General features: G+C 41.5%; 1 protein-coding gene and 1 non-coding gene across 2 annotated transcripts in view; one reads left to right on the top strand and one right to left on the bottom strand.

The window, feature by feature from the left end:
- The window catches only part of fgf14 (fibroblast growth factor 14), a 513,640-nt gene that overhangs the window by 406,289 nt on the left and 85,873 nt on the right, over positions 1 to 21,478 (bottom strand). The gene's annotated exons all lie outside the window — the stretch shown is intronic.
- On the top strand, positions 12,037 to 12,126 carry trnay-gua (transfer RNA tyrosine (anticodon GUA)). Its single transcript is given in 2 exon segments — positions 12,037 to 12,073; positions 12,091 to 12,126. It is a non-coding gene; the product is annotated as a tRNA-Tyr (tRNA).

A 21,478-nucleotide genomic window follows, 5' to 3' on the forward strand; every position in this document is an offset into this window, starting at 1 on the left:
AGCTTCAGCAATAACAGAGCTGCAAAATCCCACACAACAGCATCCAGGATCTTGCTATGTCCCTGCTGTGTACCTCTTCTTTACTCCAGCTTACCTTCACACACTATCTAGCAATTCCTCATGATGTTCCATGGACCTCTTGCATTCCTCTCTCTTCCAATTCCATTACAACAATGGAATTTTCTGAGTTCCTGCTTTCAGACACCCCCAACCACAGCTGTCTGCCCAGTCACAGCAGCACCCAGGAGGAGGAGGAGGAGGGAGTAACAAGGCAGCTTTGATCCTATCACTTCACCTGACTCTCATAACCACTAGTTCAAACACTGGGGGTCAGCGCAGGGTTTAGATCACAAATGATGAGTCTAAGTAGGTTCCATGAGACCAGGGTTAATTAAGGATGATTAAAGTGCCACCTCAGATGATGGGCAAGTTTTGCTACTAGCAATTTATATGTGGATCTCCATGCAGCAGCATAACGGATAATGCTGATGGACATGCAGACTGAGATGCTGGGTGCTGTGACTGCCTACTACACAGGTCTTTGTCACTTCCAAGGAGCAGGGAGGGATCTTACTCCAACTTGGCACAGAGCATTGTATCGAGATTGTCCTTTCCACAGCCTCTGCTCCCTTCTCCTGTCCTGCTTCACAGCAGAGTCCCCAGTCGTGTTGCAGACTGTATGTGGACAGATCACCGAATTCCCTACTCTCCCTGTGAGGATGCCACAACATTCACTATCAAATTGAAGAATTCACTGCACCTCCAAAAACACTCCAGCATACTCTCCAAGCTGTGCAAAAGTAGAACATTGTAAATTATATCACCTGCAAGATGGGCACAGAATCTTTTAAATAAGATTAGGACTGGACAATGCCCAAAAAATTATTTTTGCACTGCATGCCAATTTGTTTAAGTGCAAGGGCTCTTTACATTTGATTTTCATGACTGCACATGCAGAGTATTATAAAGGAGCCAACACATGCACGAAGACATCCAGGTTGTTGGCAGTGAGGAATTATTGCTGCTTGGACCCCCTTATATTGAACATATATTCTCTATTGATTGTAAAGAATGTGGAATGGTCAAGCGTGTTGTAAGTTTCTAAGTAGGTGGCAAATAATCAAGTCCTACTCAAAGAGCTTCCAGTGGTTGCACTGAACTGAATTTTACAGCCAAAATGTTTACAGTTGATTAACATAATTAAGTTTAATTATACTTACACTAATGCAAAGCTTGAAATGATTTATATAGTTGTATACTTTGCAATGAGTCAGAGCTAGTACCACTTCAGTTTAGTGTTATAATATGACCAGTGCAGTAAAGTTTCACAATTAGGCAGAGGCTAGTATCTCACAGATGATCACTGTTGATGCTAGTTATTTTTACATATTCAACAAACATGATTTTTAATGAAAAGGGATGTTTGCAGAAGAGTATAACAACACATATTAAAGGCAATCTATGTAGAATTCTAGGGAAACTACAGCAACAGAAGCAGGCTATTCAGCTCAACTGGCCTATGCTATATTTATACTCTGCCTTAGCCTCTTTCTGTTCTACTTCACCTCACTCTATCAGCATATCCTTCTATTCCTTTCTCCATCATGCTTATCCAGCTTACTCTTAATTATACATACTTTATTCACCTCAGCCATTCCTGTGGTAGTCAAGATATTCTCACCCCTTTTTAAGTAAAGATGTTTCTCCAGAATTCTCCATAACTGTCGATATATTGGTCACTATCTTATATTGACGGTCCATAGTTCTAGCATATGTAAAAGTCTTCTCTGTGTTTGCCGCATCAAATGATTTAATAACCTTAAAGACTTTCATCAGGTCACCCCTCAGCCTTCCGTTTTCTTGAAGGAAGCTCTCCAGCCTGTTCAATGATTTCTGATAGTTAAAACTCTCAGTTCTGGTGTTGTATCCTTGTTAGTAATTTTTCTTTTCAATTTTTCTGCAATACGTGCCTTTAAGTAAGTACCTTTAATGCCCCTTTTTATTCCAAACCTCAAAAGGAACAAGCGCTACATGTCTCAATCGATTTCTGTTAATAGACTAATTTCTCAGGGAAACACAAACCCTTCCTCATATCAGAGATAAATGTATCTATTGGAGTAATGTAACACTATCAACAATTTCCCTCAATAACCACAAGCAGCCCCCAGCGACTGCGCTATTCAAACCACTTACTAGACAAAAATAAACATAATCTTCCCAGAGGGAATGTAGTTGACCTTATTATATCCCAACACTTAACAAAGCTGTATCAGCAGCTCTGCAGAACAAGGCAGAGAAGCAAATTACACGTCTAAAAACAAACTTGCTTTTCTGTAGCAGTGTTCACAAAATCAGGATAATCAGTGCTTCATAGCCAATGAAGTACTTTCCAAGTACAGTCACCATGCTAACGTTGAAAAAAACAGCAGCAAACATGCACACAGCAAGCTCCTGCAAACAGCAATAACATAATGACCAGATTTCCTTCTTTTAGTGATGTTGATTGACGGATAAATATTGGTTCCAAGACACCAAGGAGTACTTGTCTATCCTTTTTCAAATAGTGGCACTGAATCTTTAACATCCCGTGTCAAGGACAGACAAGTTTAATACCAGTCCTAGCAGACAGAACCTCCAAAAGTGCAGCAATCCTCCAGTACTGCCATCCAACAACACATCCCTCCATCAGTGTGAGCTTCAGACTGCGTTATGGGTTGGGTGAAGTCTTTGTTGTGGAACTTGAATTTACAATCATCTGACTCAGAGGTGAGAGTGCTACCTACACAGCCATGACTGATACATTACTGGCACTTTTACCTTGCTCCTACATATCAGCTGTGCCTGAGATAAATACAGCAGCATTTTAATGTTGGTATGCAATAGCACTGCACACACTTAGGCCTTTGTAGCTATATTGAATTGGCTATTGTATGCCATTTCAACAGGGAGTAGCAGTATGCACACTGGGAATTCAGAAGAAAAACACAAACTTTGAACCATTGCTTTAAAACCAATCTAATAACAAGATCATAGAGGTTGGATATTTGTAAGCTTTGAGAACTTCTGTAGCTCCCATACTACCATTTTTAAATTTATCTTTTCCTAAACTGTAACATTATTCAAGTCTTCAAAAATGGCAATATTTGGCAATATCATTTAGAGTTGCAGAAATCATATAAAAATTCAGCATACAAAAAAAAAATCTGAAATTAAGAGTCTAATGATGACCATTGGCGATTGCCAGGAAAATTCCAACTGGTTCCCTAATGTCCTTTAGGGAAGGAAACTGTCAACCAAATCTGGTCTGATCTACATGGGACTCCAGACCCACCACAATATGGTTGACTCTTAACTGCCCTCTGGGCAATTAGGGATGGGCAATAAATGCCGGGCCTGGCCAGCAAAGCCCTCATCCCGTGAATGCACTTAAAAAAGGTTACAACGCAGAAAGAGGCCATTCAGCCTACCACTCTCATACTGGCTGAATAAACCAGACACCTATTCTAATCCCACATTCCAGGAATAGTCTGTAGCCTTACAGTTACAACACTTCAGGCGCAAGTCCATGTTCCTTTAAAATGGGTTGAAGGTTTCTGCTTCCATCATCAAACTGGTCAGTGATTTCCAGACATTTACCATTCTCTGGATGAAAATGTTAATAATTGTGTAATTAATTATCTTACATATGTTTTGTTGCACAGCTTATTTCATTGCAAAAGATAGAGAAACAAAATAAATGACATTGTTTTGTAATTGATCAGATTGATTCGGGTTTAAGCTACTCTGTACTATTAATATAGAAACATAACTGTCATCTTAACATAACTGAATTCCTATTGTCTGGAATTCTATTTCCTTCCTGCTCCATGACATCTCTTTTGTCAATTAAAACTATTCTTCACGGACTGCTTACACACCAGATGATAACTCAAACGAACATCTCTTACAAAAAGATATTTTGTTTGATATTTCTAATTAAGTATTATGTAAATTGATTAGTTATGTGCTTGTGAGGGGCACACACAGAGTGACAGAAAAAATAAAGGAAGTAACAATGTGAGAAAGAGAGAGAAAAAGAGGAGTAAAATGGAAGAGAGAGAGAGAGAAAAAGATGAGAAGATAAACGAGGGAGAGAGATTTTGGAAAGTCCTTGCTCCCCTGTGGAGAAGTCAAGCACTTTTTTAATATGACATTTGCTTAAATTTCAAATTAAGAAGCTAAAAATGCCAGTTGATGACATGGATATTGCACTTTTAACATAGGACAATGCTCCAAAAGTGCTTTTCCAAATAAACATATTGGATTCAAAATGTTGACTGTTTCTCTCTTCACAGATGCTGGGTTTCTCTAGCTCTTTCTGTTTTTAATGCAGAAGATTGTTGGTGCACGAGTGACCATACCCTGTACATTTAGTCGATTTTCAATATGGTACACCATCCCACAAACCAAAGGGAAAGGACATTTGAAATGTTATGAAAATAAAATGAAAACATGGAGTCACACATGCCAATGAATGACAAAATGAACTAGTACTGACTTACTCAATTCATTAAACCATGACTCACCTCTTAATACTTTAATATTTATGTTTAACAAGTGTTATTTTCCACATCTGAAGTAGTCCCATTTGTGTTTGACAGTCACCAAATTAAACATCCATAAACAGTGAGCAAAATTTGGTAAATTAAAATTGGTAATGTTACTGTGTTTTACAGAGGTTCTTACAATAGTCATTGCAATGTCATGATCGTGATATTTTACTCTCTGCATAGCTCAGCCTATTAGACTATCTGCATAGACACATCTTTTGAAATGGCAGTCAGCAACTTCCACCGGTTCAAATAATTTACAACAATAGTTCAGCACATCACTGAGGCACATGAGGTTTTTTTGGTTTGAGTAGAAGACAAAGAGATAAAAATACCATTTGTTGAAGGAAACAATAAGTTGTCAGTCACGCAGGGTTATAAACCAGAATGCAAACAGTGTTATACTTCGAAGCAATCAAAGAAAGTTGCAGCATGGAAATGCTGGCTCTATGAAAGAAGTTTCATTATTTCATTCCCTCCCCTTTCTCCATGGTCCTGTAAATTTGGTCTCTCTGGTATTTTTCAAATTCCTTTTTGAAAGTTATGAATTAATCTGCTGTATGTGCATCTTCTAAGAATGCAGGTTCCTTAGAAGGTACGTGGTCTAGTGTGTGCGAGGTTAGCCACCTCCTGGCCTAAGGAGAAGAGTCTTGGAGAGTAGATAAGATATGGTTTATTGCTTCTCTACAACTATTTACAGAGTGTGAGAACATGCTCTACATAACTACAAAAAGTGTTGGGAGGACCTAGCCTCAGGTCTGTCATGCAAAATCAAACTTTACTATCCCACCAAGCCTGTACGGCATCATCAAGTGTTTCCGCTTGCAGAATTTGCTACGACCATCCTCTTCGATATACCATTCCAGATCATAATAAGTGGCTACAAAAAATTAAATCCTGACACGTGGCCTTTTCATTGCCAAGTATTATGATTCTGTACCCTTTGGTTACCAACCCTCCTACAGGTGGAAACAACTTCTCCTTATTTACACAATCAGAAAATTTCACAACCTTCATGATTGCTTTTGAACAGATTCTCTTCTCTCTGAAAAAGCTGTCTGAAATACCAATTTTTTAATATATTGTTGAATCAGTAAATCATGAGACAAAGTTATTTAGGTTAGACAGAAGGAACACAAGAATATAGAATACAACACAATAAAATATAGAACTTAGAAAAGTACAACACAGAACAGGCCCTTCAGCACATAATGTTGTGCCGAGGATTATTTCTAATGTAAATTAAAACCCCCTAATCTATGCACCCCTTGATTCACTGCTGCCTATGTACATGTCCATGGACTTAAATGTCCTTCATGACTCCACCACCACCACTGGCAACGCATTCCATGTATTCACAACTCTCTGTGTAAAGAACCTACTTCTGACGTCTCCTCTATACCTTCCTCCTAATATCTTAAAACTTTGACCCCTCGTGCCAGTCAGTCCAGCCCTGGGGAAAAGTCTCTGGCTATTGACTCTATCCATGCCTCTCATTACCTTGTAGACCTCGATCAGGTCACCTCTCATCCTCCTTCACTCTAGAGAGAAAAGTGCAAGCTTAGTCAACCTCTCTTCATAAGACAAGCCCTCCAGTCCAGGCAGCATCCTGGTAAACCTTCTTTGCACCCTCTTCAAAACCTCTGCATCTTTCCTATAGTAGGGCGACCAGAATTGGACACAATATTCCAAGTGTGGTCTCACCAGGGACTTGTAGAGCTGCAGCAAAACTTTGCAGCTCTTAAACTCCCACCCCCTGCTAATGAAAGACAAAACACTATATGCTTTCTTAACAACTCTATCCACTTGGTTGGCAACTTTGAAGGATCTATGTACTTAAACACCTAGATCCCTCTATTCCTCAACACTGCCAAGAATCCTGTCTTTAATCCTACATTCAACATTCAAGTTCGACCTTCCAAAATGCAAGAAACATTCTTCTCAAGTGGCTATTGTAATTTTTTATTTGCTTTTTGATATTCTTTATTAACCTTTAGTTTTTAAATTTGTTCTGTCGCTGCCTCGATTTCTCTCGACTGTACCAACACAACCGTGCCTGACACTTCTTCGGTATCATTTATTTTCATGAAGAATTGCTTTCAGCTTATCAAAGAGATTTCGAGGAGAGGGCAAGAATTTAAACATTGTTTTATCCAATTTTCCAGGAACGTTATGACATACCTCTGAAGCAGGCTGTGATTCAAATCTGGGCTGCCTACCTCAGAGGTAAGGACACAACCACTGTGCCATAAGACTTGTAGGGCAAGATTTTATATTCCCTCAACTAAGAGGAGATTAATGGGTGATCTACTTGATGTGTTTGAGATGATTAAAGGAGTTAATTGATTCATTACAGAGAAGCTATTTCCACTGTTTAAGGCAGCCCAAAACAAGTGGGAAAGTGTGTTAAAGATAGAACCAGGCCATACAGGGACAATGTCAACAAATACCTTCTCCCACAAAGGGGAGTGGGAATCAGGAACTCTCTCCTCCCAGAAAAACTGTTGAGACTGGCTCAACCAGGCTTTTCAATTCTAAGATTGACAGGTTTTATTGGGTTAAGATATTAAGGAATGTGACACCAAGGTGAGCAGATCAAGTTAACGTACAGATCAGCCATGATCTAATTGAATGGCAGAACAGACTTGAGCCACTTCTGTTCCAATGTGGAGCAGATGGAAAAATTCCAATTATATTTAAACAAGTGGAGAGTAATGTAATTTATTTTATATAATTTTTTTAATTTTTAGTTAATTTTTACTTGGCTGATTATCACACAGTCAAGGGTCTGCAGGTGGATGAGAACAACCCCTATAAGTCTCATCCCTCCCAATGTCCAACAATCGTATTACACTAGTCTTCCTTTCTGTGCCCTAAATATGGTTATAGATTCCAGACACGCATGAACCCATTCTGTTCTGGGACCTCAAACCAATGAAATGCCTGACTTCCTCCATTTTCCATTCCTCCTACAACTTGCAAACTTTTAGAAATCCAATTCAGATTTGGTGCCAATTATTTGCTAAGCCTTCATTTGCGCAGTCACCTTTCCTATTAAAAAAAAATTCCCGGTGATGTTCTGTACAACAAGTCTTAAGCTTTTAACCATGATTTCTCATTAAACAAAAAAACTGTCAAACTATCCTGAACAGAAAGCATTACATATTTAAATCTTGACACCACATCCGTGCCCCACTCTATGTGTGTCGTATCTTCTATATATCCCAGCTATCAGTTGTTATTTTTAGTTTATTTGTGCTTATTGCAAAAGTGACTAATGACTAATGGTTCACTACTCTAGGCACATTCACTTGCACAAGTTTTGCTTAGAATGTGTTGTGTAAGCTGTGCAAATTGTCATTCTCCTGTTGTGATAAGCAACAGACCTGTTATTAAAAAAGAGATCTTTGTGACCTAAATCCAGCTAATTGCTACCTACTGATAAAGATTGACTTATGTTCCTATAGCACCTTTCACAGCCTCAGGACATCCCAGGGTGCTTTATAGCTGAATAATTGCAAGAAATAAAGAAATGCAGCAGGGCTAGCATTTTCCGCAGCCCCCTCTCTTTCCCCACACCTCCCCACCCAATTCTATCACGCAAAAGTCAAGGTGAGGCCATCTTAGGTAGTAATTAGATGTAAACAGATCTGTACTATATAGTGAACCTCATCAAAGCCCTCGGAACTCTCACCAAGAATCAGCCCAGCTTGCTCTTCAGGTCACTGAACAGGTCAGATGTGCAATTTCCACACCGTAATATTGTTGAATCTATCTTCATTAGATATGACAATTCATCTAGGTCAGTGTATTCAGTAATACCATTCACTCACTCCACTGACATGATGTCCTCCAATGTGGATAAGTCGCCTGAATGCAGTAGTAGTGTCACGTTTATGAACTCAGCAATTAACTTCGATCCCTTATGTGGGGGTCAATCAAAAATTGCAAGGTACAGTTCCGAATTCACAATATCAATGATGTTTAAATATGGTTCAGAAATGTGGGTTAGTACCAACGAACAGGTAAATCACAAGATATGACAGATCACTTCATACATGGCACAAAAAGAGAGGGAGTAAACAAACTTGCTTTCACATTGCAACATTCTGAGATTGTGAAGGATGCTAAGTTCATTACTTGTGGAGTTGCTGCTACAATGCAGGAAACACAACAGCCAAGTTAAGCAGTGGGATAAACTCATAAGTGACACTCTGGCAATGTCAATGATCAACTACCAACATTCTGATGAGTTGCTCCCATCTTCTCTGGTCGATTCAATTAGACACTGTTAGCACGAACGTAGCAGAGATCACAAGGGGTCTGACTCAGAACAGCACCTGGGAGATAAATAATGAATTACTGGAGACTTGAGGACAATACTTGAACATTGGTAACACTATCCCAAGACAATGAAACCTTGCATTCTAAAATATACTTTCCACACTATGTTTTATGGGTCAATCCAAAATTGGTATGTTACAAAAGAGCTAGTTCCAGATTTATCAATTTAAAAAAAAAACAAATGTCAACTCCAATAAACTGAATGAAAGTTCAGCAGGAAAAGTCTTCAACATTTTTCTCTTTCCATGAGGCATCACAATGAAATACCGCAAATCAAATATTAGAAATCACAGAATCACTTAAAAATGCAAGCAATCAAACTTCTCAAACTTTTATTGATTTTTTGACCTAAGACAATTGGATTGGTACCCAAAATCTAAGATTAAAAACAATCTATATCAGGAATCGGTGGTACTGAAGCCCATTTGGATAATTCATGAGCAAAGACCATCAGTCAGCATGGAAGGAGGTGTTTGGTCCATTGTATCCATATTGGCCCTTTGATAAAACTATTTACTTCGTTCCACTCCTTTGATCCTTCCCCAAAAATCTGGAAAATGTGCCCTTTCAAGTCTTCATCTACTTTTACAAGTTACTTTTGAATCTGCTTCCACCATCCCTTCAAGTACAGCAGCACATTCCTGACCATAACTACTCACTGCGCAAAAGAAAAATCTCCATGCCTCTACTATGGATATCTTGTTAATTATCTTAAATCATTGTCCTATAGTTGCTGACCATCCTACTAGTGAAAACAGGTTCTGCACCTGCACACACACACATGGGTGCTGGGGAAAAAATAAGCTCTACCGCAGTTAGGCGGTAGTGTGGGGGTTAAAAAAAAACAAAGAAGAAAACAGGTTCTTCTTACTTATCGGAAATTTAAACACCTTCATTAAGGTAGATAAAAAAAACATGAATCAGGGGCAGGAGTATGCCATTTAGCCCCCTTGAGTTGCTCTGACATTCAATAAGATCACGGCTTACCCCTGACGACCTCACAGCTCCTTGTTCAGCAAGAGGGCGGCATGGTGGCTCAGTGGTCAGCACTGCTGCCTCACAGTGTCAGGGCCCAGGTTTGATTCCAGCTTTGGGTAACTGTTTGTGTGGAATTTGTATGTTCTCCCATGTCTGCGTTGATTTCCTCCACTGGTTCCGGTTTCCTTCCACAGTCCAAAGATGTGCAGGTTACATGGATCGGCCATGCTAAATTTCCCATTGTGTCCAGGGATGTGCAAGCTAGGTGGACCATCCATGGGAAAGGCAGGATTACAGAGTAGGAGGGTGGGTCCTCGGTGAGATGTTCTTCAGAGGGTTGGTGTGGACTCGATGGGCCTAATGGCCTGCTTCCACACTTTTGGGATTCTATGAGTATATCTACTACTTCCTTAAAATATTCAAGGATCCTGCTTCCACCATGTTTTCAGGAAGAGAGCTCAAAACCTCTAAGAGAGAAAAACAAAGCCTAATCTCCATTTTAAATTGACCATTCCTGAGTTTTAAACAGTTTCCTCTAGTTCTAGATTCTCCACCAACTGGAAATAACCTCTCAGCATCTATCCTTGTCAAGATCCCTCAGAAGTTTATGGGCAAAATCCTGTCGGGGCTCTGAATGGCGTGGGCAATGTTGAGCTGTGTGGCAAAATCGGTGACAAGTTCAATGAGGCCTATCTTGATGCTGAAAGCAACCCATCTCATCCTTTGTGTTTTTAACAAGCATTGTAGGAAGATTCTTATGAGGCAATGGCATGGTGCCAATTGATGGGGATTGATGGTTTCTTTTTATTTTTATTTAACCTATTTTTCTAATCAGCCTGTTGAAAGATGTTATTACACACCTCTGGATTGTGAGACTTGAACCTGATCCACGAACTGACGTATGTTAAATGCCTTGTTAACAGCACAACTCACATCATTAATACTCAGCCTTCCATCTTACCAAACTCACCAAATAAGCTCAACATCTGGAAAACTCAGCATGGAAACCAGAGCGTGCAACGGGCAGATTCAGTTCAACTCTTGCTCTGAATGATGTCAATATTGGACACCTGGCATCAACATCCAAGGACACGGTTCCTGGTCACTGGCCACGCACTCCCCATATACACAGACATTGGCACCTGTACTAGCTCTGAAAAACCTTTGTGGCACACTGCTGATCCACTTACACTGTGCTTTTGCACTTCATGCTGTACCCCCCAACTATTGTAAATGCTGTTGCAAAGACACTGTGCATTCCAGGACACCACCCAAGTCTTGGACCGGACCAGGCAGCATGTCCAGCCTGTTGGCATGCTGTCATAGTACTCACTCACTCTGAGCCTATCTCGATGCTGACAGCATCTCTGCCATGCCTTTTTGCACCTAGAGCCTTCAGCCAGCCATATCACGCTCATATTACTACTGTCTTAGCATGATGTCAGTACTTTACATCAGTTCGTAAGAAGGTGTACTGGACTTGAAATGTTAACTCTGCTTTCTCTCCACGGGTGCTACACAATCTGCTGATTTCTCCCGCAATCTCCATTTTTGTTTCAGCAACTAACATGCCTTTGCTGTTGAAATTCTGTTCCACAGTCACCAAACATTTCTAAAAGGTGTGTGGCCTGTATGTACGAGACAGAAATGTACAGTAAGGATTTCAGCCTTGCTATTTTTAAATCATCAGCAATAATTCATATTAATATTCTTTACTGTCCAAATGGAAAACCCATTAAAGCTCTCAAATGGCATGCAAATCTCCTTTTAATAAATGCACCCTTTAATTGAATATTGGATAATGCATCAGCTCATTATTTCTTATACCTCATTGTGCACATTCCTAATTAAAGCATCTCTACAAAGTTGCAGACATCAATACTTGTCTGTGTTTACTTTTTTTGGACATCTAGCCCTCTGGAATAATACTAATTTATATCACCTGAGAAACAGGATCTCATCATTTTCACATTTCAACTCAGGAAACAGTACAAACTTAAATAATATTTCACAGCACTTTTCCTGCTGGGCATGTTTGGTAACAAAGTGCTGCACACAGAAACACAGTGAATGAAGCAAAGAATTCTCGGTTACTTAAGGTTTTAAATCTGATACTAATCAAATGCCTTTGATAGCTCAGCTGGTAGAGCAGAGGACTGTAGTGGGTTAAATACCACTCATCCTTTGGTTGCTGGTTTGAATCCGGCTCGAAGGACATCTGTTTTACAGGTGGCACGGTGGCTCAGTGGTTAGCACTGCTGTCTCACAGCACCAGGGACCCGGGTTCAATTCCAATCTTGGGCAACTGTCTGTGTGGAGTTTGCACATTCTCCCAGTGTCAGCGTGGGTTTCCTCTGGGTGCTCCGGTTTCCTCCCACAGTCACAAAGATGTGCAGGTTATGTGAATTGGCCATGCTAAATTGCCCGTAGTGTTAGGTGCATTAGTCTGGGGTAAATGTAGGGGAATGGGTTGCTCTTCAGAGGGTCGGTGTGGACGTGTTGGGCCGAAGGGCCTGTAGTGAATCTAATCTAAGAGGAGACCTGCTTATTTTCCAGCACCACACTCTCGACTCTGATCTCCAGCATTTGCGGTGGATGGGAGATCCCGTGAGGTGATGAGGTTATGGATGGTCTGGGAGGTAATGGTTTGGTGGTGGGAGATGGGGTCATGGTCAAGGGGGCAGTAGGAGGAGGTGTCCACGAGCTGGGGTTTAGCCTCAGCAATGTAAAGATCAGTGCGCCAAACTACTACCGCGCCTCCCTTGTCTGCCGGTTTGATAGTGAGGTTGGGGTTGGAGCAGAGTAAATGGAGGGCTGTACGTTGCGAGGTAAGAGGGGTGGGCAGGTTGAGGCGGTTAATGCCGCGGCAGCAGTTGGCTATGAAGAGATCGAGGGTGGGTAAGAGGCCAGCATGGGGTGTCCAGGTGGATGGGGTGTGTTGGAGGCAGGAGAAGGGGTCATCAGAGGGTGGGCGAGAATCCTGGTTGAAGAAGTAGGTGCGGAGGTGAAGGCGGCGGAAGAATTGTTCGATGTCTCGCCGCATGTTGATCTCCCATCCACCGCCTCCAACCTCATCGTCCCAAAACCCCGCACCGCCCGTTTCTACCTCCTGCCCAAAATGCACAAACCTGACTGCCCCGGCTGACCCATTGTCTCAGCCTGCTCCTGTCCCACCGAACTCATTTCTGCATACCTCAACACGGTCCTGTCCCCCTTAGTCCAAGAACTCCCCACCTATGTTCGGGACACCACCCACGCCCTCCATCTCCTCTTGATATTCGCTTCCCTGGCCCCCAATGCTTTATCTTCACCATAGACATCCAGTCCCTGTACACCTCCATCCCCCATCATGAAGGCCTCAAAGCCCTCCGCTTCTTCCTTTCCCGCCGTACCAACCAGTACCCTTCCACTGACACCCTCCTTCAACTGACTGAACTGGTCCTCACTCTGAACAACTTCTCTTTCCAATCCTCCCACTTCCTCCAAACCAAAAGAGTAGCCATGGGCACACGCATTGGCCCCAGCTATGCCTGCCTCTTCGTCAGATACGTGGAACAGTCCATCCTCTGCAGCTATACTTGCACCACCCCCCACCTTTTCCTCCGCTACATCGATGACTGTATCGGTGCTACCTCGTGCTCCCACAAGGAGGTTGAACAGTTCATCCACTTTACTAACACCTTCCAAGTTTACCTGGACCGTCTCAGACTCCTCCCTCACCTTCCTAGACCTCTCCATTTCTATCTCGGGCGACTGACTCAACACAGACATTCACTATAAACCGACCGACTCCCACAGCTACCTAGATTACACCTCCTCCCATCCTGCCCCCTGTAAAAACGCCATCCTATATTCCCAATTCCTTCACCTCCGCCACATCTGCTCCCAGGAGGACCAATTCCAATACCGAACAACCCAGATGGCCTCCTTCTTCAAAGACCACAATTTCCCCCCAGATGTGGTTGATGATGCTTTCCACCGCATCTCCTCCACTTCCCGCTCCTCCGCCCTTGAACCCCGCCCCTCCAATCGCCACCAGACAGAACCCCACTGGTCCTCACCTACCACCCCATCAACCTCCAGATACATTGTATCATCCTTCATCATTTCCGCCCACCACCAAGGATATAGTTCCCTGCCCTCCCTATCAACGTTCCGGAAAGACCACTCCCTCCGCGACTCCCTCGTCAGGTCCACACCCCCCACCAACCCAACCTCTACTCCTGGCACCTTCCCCTGCAACCACAAGAAATGCAAAACTTGCACCCACACCTCCCCCCTTCACTTCCCTCCAAGGCCCCAAGGGATCCTTCCATATCCATCACAAATTCACCTGCATCTCCACACATATCATTTACTGCATCTGCTGCACCCGATGTGGCCTCCTCTACATTGGGGAGACAGGCCGCCTACTTGTGGAACATTTCAGAGAACACCTCTGGGACACACGCACCAACCAACCCAACCGCCCTGTGGCTGAACACTTTAACTCCCCCTCCCACTCCGCCAAGGACATACAGGTCCTTGGCCTCCTCCATCGCCAGACCATGGTAACATGACGCCTGGAGGAAGAGCGCCTCATCTTCCACCTAGGAACCCTCCAACCACAAGGGATGAATGCAGATTTCCTTATTTCCCTTCCCTCCACCTTATCTCAGTCCCAACCCTCGGACTCAGCACCGCCTTCTTGACCTACAATCTTCTTCCCGACCTCTCCGCCCCTACCCCCTCTCCGGTCTATCACTCTCACCTTAACCTTCTTCCACCTATCGCATTCCCAACACACCTCCCCCAAGTCCCTCCTCCCTACCTTTTATCTTAGCCTGCTTGGCACACCCTCCTCATTCCTGAAGAAGGACTTATGCCAAAAACGTCGATTCTCCTGCTCCTTGGATGCTGCCTGACCTGCTGCGTTTTTCCAGCAACACATTTTTCAGCCATTTTCCAGCCCAAACAACATCGTGGTAAATCTCCTCTGCACCCTTTCCAGTGATGCACTATTCCTTCTATAATGTGGATTCCAGAACTGCATACTCCATATTCTATATAATAAATTCTACACAATACTTCTAGCTGTGGCCGAACTAACATTTGTACAATTCCTGCATAAACTCCCTGCTCTTAAACTCTGTATCTCAACTAATAAAATCAAGTATACTATATGCCTTCTTCACTACCTTTCCATCTGTCCTGAAACTGGTGTACATGCATACCAACGTCCCTCTAATCCTCGGTGCTTCCCAGGGTCCTACTGTTCATCATATATTCCCTTGCCTTATTTGTCCTGCCCAAGTGTTATCACTTCTCATTTTTCTGGATTGAAGTCCATTTGCCACTGATCACCCCATCTACATCCTCTTGTAGGAGGAATTGAGGACCGCAGATGCTGGAGATCAGAGTCGAGAATGTGGTGCTGGAAAAGCACAGCAGGTCAGGCAGCATCCAAGAAGGAGGAGAATTGACGTTTCGGGCAAAAGCCCTTCATCATATCTTCTTATGGTCTAAGGCTATCCCCCTTACTATTTACCACCGCACAATTTTGTATCCTCTGCAAATTTACTGATTGACCCTTCTTCATTCAAGTCGAAATCATTTATATGTACTACAAAGAGCAAAGGCCCCTCTACTGGACCCAAATGGATAGACTGCCAGTCAGAAAAATACTCCTCAACCATCTCCCCCTGCTTCCTGACACTCAGGCAATTGTGGATCTAAGTTAGCAAATTTTCTTGGATCCAATGGACTCTTGCCCTTGCTCTTCGTATCCCATGTGGGGCCTTATCTAAAGCCGTGTTGAAGTCTAAACAGTTTACATCAAAAGCACTGCCTCATCCAATCACCTGGTTCCCTCTTTGAAAAATTCAATCACGTCGGCCAGGCATGATCTCACCTTAATAAAACTATGCTGATTCTTCTTGATTAAGCCCTACTCTTCCAAAAGCAGATTAATTTTTGTCCCTCAGATTGCTTCCAATAGATACCCCATCACCCGGGTTAGACTGATTCGCCTGCAGTTCCCTGGTTTATTCCTTGTAGCCTTCTCTCTTTTCCTTTTTTTAAGGTCAATCAATAATCAATTTCCTTCAATAGTCATTATCAGGGCATCTTAAAGCAGGCAGTTCCATTCATATCCAAGCACTTGTAATGTCTTGTTGCTCACTATGAGGCAAACGACACAATGTGCCAGTTTTTTTTCTCAATCTGTTCTAAGTTGGTTTTTTGTTCTGCACAGTGTGATTCCATGATTTCATGAACATCAGAAAATAAATTCATGCTAATTTTAACGTTAAACTGTATGTATCTGTTTATTGCACTTAGAAGTAGCAAAAGCTATTTTGTCACTGCTTTATTGTATCTAATAATCGCAAGGTTTGTGCGACAACAGCTTCGCTTCACTTGGAGGTAGCCACTGATGATGTTACCTAGCCAGGTAATGAAACGCCTGGATATCAAACCTACAGCTCAACGAGCAAATCTACACCCTGTATCTAATAATTGCATCTATACATTTACAGTATTGTCAGGAAACAGCAATCATGCCCAATACATGTATGAAAATACTACATATTTTTAAAGCTATGGTTTAAGAAGGTGACTGCAGAAGAACCTTAAAAAGACGAACATCTTAGGATCACCTGAATTTCTTAGTGGAATGAAACACTTTCCTGTATTAAAAGGAAACAAAAGAGTGTATTCCAGACTTGCTCTCTCCAGAAACTAATTCAAAAGTATCAAGGCACATGTGTATTGAACATGAGTAAATGAAACCTATTTACTTCCACTGTCCTATCATGGCTTTTTCCCCAAACACAGGGAAATTTGCTGCCTCAAACTTTAAGGTGTGAAAAGCCACAACCACAGGAAATCTACTGGCTTACCCAACAACTTTTATTGGCATTTGTTACAAGCTCACGTAAATAAGGAAGCCATCTTTGTGCCAGCTTTAATAACAGGCTGTGATTTGCACATATGCCACTGAGTACATAAGCAAAGAGAAAGCCAAGTTCATTAGTAAGCAACAGAAAGCAGCAGCCAGTCTCAAGAAAAGACCTCGCCACAAAAAACAGCCTTAGAATTGACAGAATTCCATCAATAAGTTCATACAGAGATGATCAAACGTTATTAAACCAGCTGGGGTTCAAGGTAATAGACTTTGAATATGGAAGAAGGACTCTCCTTTAACCTGTTCAAACTTCAAATTCATCTGAGATATCAACATAGTAACCTTGCAGTTTACTGAAAAGAGTCGTCTTTTCAAGAAATTCTTTCTAACCAAAGCATCAACTGAACAAAAAAGCTATAGGTCTGCTATGACAGAGAGACTGCAACACATTACCCTTTGTAACCATAATTCTTTTTCTTAATCTATACCTAATCTATGCCTAATCTTTGTGCGTATGATTGCATGTTAGAGAATGTTCCATTATCACCTCTGAGACAAATGTATGATGATAAATAATTGTCTTTATTTTGAATTTATAAATCATGTTCCTGGAAATTATTTAAATTGGAAACATCACCCTGTGAATAAGAAAATTCACAGGTGTCATGGCCAGAAAGTTTAAAGAGAAATCACCATGAAAGCTGCATTCACTTCTTTATTTATGTGTTTAACTTTGAAATGGAAATGAATGGAATTTAAGAAGATCCTCTGGTTTCAATTTATCTGAGGGCATATTTAATGAGAGACGGTTGTTGCAGATTCAAGCTGAGAGAGTGACGAAGCAAGAAACTGATTCAGGCAGACTCTAGGCATTTAGGATAGGAGAAGTCTCCAGAACAGTTGTGAAACAGAAGTCCCATTAACAATTCAGTGCAGCTGAAAGTGGAGTGAAAGAAACACACCAGCAATATTGGAACACCTGAGAAATATTGAAACTTGGAGAAATTATTGCCACGTGCCAACATAGTGAAACAATCTGTCAGTTAAAAAGCTGGAATTGTGCCTGTGCATAGGTCTTAGGAATCCAGTGGAATGCAATCTTGTGGAAAGGGATTGAACTACCAAGACCTCAGTAGTCATTGAAGCAGTCCATGTGAGACACACTTTTGGGGAAGATCCAAAAGTAAAGAAATTGAATTCCTTTTAAAGTTTCAACGAGATTTGTTGTCCCAACATTTGGACAGGTACTGTCTTTACCGCATTGGGTATTTAAAATGTAGTCTATAGGCTGTTTGACCACAGTTTGTCAGCTAACTCATATCTACCTCATTTTATTCCTAAACATTAGCGTCTAAGTCATATTTATGATATAAATACATATATGGTTTAGAATCATTATCTTACTTGTCCACTATACCTATTAAATCATTATGGTACCATAAAAATTTTTGTTTGGCATTTCAATTCAATTTTGGAATCATGCTGCTTTTTCCTTACCCTTGGTTCTTCCAGGCATTGTATTATTTAAATGATTATGGTCTATTAAGCAAGATCAAACAAATATTCAGTTTGTTCATATTCTCACAGCTAGCATTATAAGAATTGGTGATCTTAAGAGTCATGAAGTCACATAGCACAAAAACAGACCCTTCAGTCCAACACATCCCTGCTGACCAGGTTTCCCAAACTAAACTAGCCTCATTTGCCTACGTTTGGCCCATAACCCTCCAAAACTTTCCAAATGCTTTTTAAATGCTGTAAATGTACCTGCATCTAAGGCTTCTTTTTGAAGTTCCTTTCATATATGCACCACCCTCTGTGTAAAATCATTGCCCCTTAGGTCCTTTTAAATCTTTACCCTTTCACGCTGTTCGACACAACTGTCCACATATCTACCACTTAGAAGACCAAGGACAGCAGATTGCTGAGAATACCACAGTCTGAAAGTCCCATTCCAAAACATAAACCATCCCGACTTGCAACAATATTACTATTTCTTCACTGTCACTAGGTCAGAAACCTGGAACTCTCTTCCCAGCAGTATTATAAAAGGACCTGCACCATATGGATTAAAGCAGTTGAAGGCACAGGCTCACCAACACCTTCTTAAGAACTAACTAGGGCTGGAGAAGAAATGATGGCTTTGCTAGTGATGCTCATATCCCATGAACAAATTTTTAAAAACTGTTCAAATAAGCTCATGCCATTGCTGACAATGCTGGATGTAATGATTTCAAACTCCACATTGTTGCACACATTAAATTAAAGAAAATCTCCTCTCGTTATAAGTCTCATTTTTGCTTTTACATTGCTGTTCCTCTCTTGGTGTCTCCTCTTCAATATCCTACAATCTTCCCCTTCTCCTGTACACCTCTCTCCCTCTTAATCACTTTGCTTCCATGTTTGGGGAACAAATTCAAATGTTTCATGGAATTATAGTGGAATGCAGGGAATGGAGGTTGCATCACTGCCTTCCTCCAACAAAAATGCATATTGCACCCTCTCTAGTCTCACAAATCTCAACAGCATGAGCATCTCGAGTGTTCTTTGAAGAACAATGTTTTAGCTTTTAGGACAGAAGTAAAAGCTGGAAATAACTGTATTGCATCACAGACACAAAAATAATAAAATTACTCACGGCCGCAAAAATATCTTTAGCGTATTTTCACCACACACCAATTCATTGGAAGGACAATGGTGATTAACCACAAGTGGCATTTGAGTTCTGAAAACGTAATTTTCGGAATGCTGCTCTATTGCATCACCCTTTTATCAGTTAAAAATAACACAACTTGAAGCAATTTCAACAGTCATTACTGTTTGAGTGCTCAAAATTGAGTCATGGCTCAAAAGATACTGCATCAAATCCTGTTATAGATCATTTCTGGATGCGATGCTTATCTAAATATGGACATATTATATGACTGCCCTGTACGATAATGAAATCAGTGTTTAGCAAATATAATCAAATGCTCATTTCTGTGAGTTAATACTCAAGACCTCATGAGCTGACCTTTCCTTACACAATCAATCACACAGCATTACCCAAGGAACAGAAAAAGAGTTTTGCCCAGTGCTTTGTCTAATATTTATCCTCAACAATATAATAAACAAAAGGAAGCATATGTCAGGTATAGACAGGATAGATCGAGTGAATCATTAGAAGAGTATAAAGGCAGTAGGAGTATACTTAAAAGGGAAATCAGGAGGGCAAAAAGGGGGACATGAGATAGCTTTGGCAAATAGGCTTAAGGAGAATCCAAAGGGTTTTCATAAATACATTAAGGACAAAAGGGTAACTAGGAAGAGAGTAGGGCCCCTCAAAGATCAGCAAGGTGGCCTTTGTGTGGAGCCGCAGGAGATGGGGGAGATATTATACAAGCATTTTGCAATGGTGTTTACTGTGGAGAAGGACATGGAAGATATAAAACGTGGGCAAATAGATGGTGACATCTTGAAAAATGTTCATATTACAGAGGAGGAAGTGCTGGATGTCTTGAAATGCATAACGGTAGATAAATTCCCAGGACTTGATCAGATGTACCCAAGAACTCTGTGGGAAACTAGGGAAGTGATTGCAGGGCCCCTTACTGAGATATTTGTATCATCGATAGTCACAGATTAGGTGCTGGAAGACTGGAGATTGGCTAATATGGTGCCACTGTTTGAGAAGGATGGTAAGGACAAGCCAGGGAACTATAGACCAGTGAGCCTGACGTCAGTGGTGGGCAAGTTATTGGAGGGAATCCTGAGGGACTGGATGTACATGTATTTGGAAAGGCAAGGACTGATTAGGTATAGTCAACATGGCTTTGTGCATGGGAAATCATGTCTCACAAACTTGATTGAGTTTTTTGAAGAAGTAACAAAGAGGATTGATGATGGCAGAGTGGTGAACGTGATCTATATGGACTTCAGTAAGGCATTCGAAAAGGTTCCCATGGGAGACTGGTTAGCAAGGTAAGATCTTGTGGAATACAGGGAGAACTAGCCACTTGAATAAAGAACTTACTCAAAGATAGAAGACAGAGGGTGGTAATGGAGGGTGGCTTTTCAGACTGGAGGCCTGTGATCAGTGGAGTGCCACAAGGGTCGGTGCTGGGTCCACTACTTTTCGTCATTTACATAAATGATTTGGATGTGAGCATAAGAGGTATATTTAGTAAGTTTGTAGATGACACCAAAATTGGAGGTGTAGTGGACAGTGAAGAAGGTTACCTCAGATTACAACGGGATCTTGATCAGATGGGCCAATGGGCTGAGGAGTGGCAGATGGAGCTTAAATCAGATAAATGTGAGGTGCTACACTTTGGGAAAGCAAATGTTAGCAGGACGTATACACTTAATGGTATGGTCCTAGAGAGTGTCAATGAACAAAGAAACCTTGGAGTGCAGGTTCATAGCTCCATGAAAGTAGAGTCACAGGTAGATAGGATAGTTAAGAAGGTGTTTGGTATGCTTTCCTTTATTGGTCGGTGTATTGAGTATAGGAGTTGGGAGGTCATGTTATGGCTGTACAGGACATTGGTTAGGCCACTGTTGGAATATTGCGTGCAATTCTGGTCTCCTTCCTATCAGAAAGATGTTGTGAAACTTGAAAGGGTTCAGAAAACATGTTGCCAGGGTTGGAACATTTGAGCTAGAGGGAGAGGTTGAATAGGCTGGGGTTGTTTTCCCTGGAGCG

Source organism: Chiloscyllium punctatum, chromosome 9 (genome assembly GCF_047496795.1).
Source record: "Chiloscyllium punctatum isolate Juve2018m chromosome 9, sChiPun1.3, whole genome shotgun sequence".
Classification (NCBI taxonomy): Eukaryota; Metazoa; Chordata; class Chondrichthyes; order Orectolobiformes; family Hemiscylliidae; genus Chiloscyllium; species Chiloscyllium punctatum.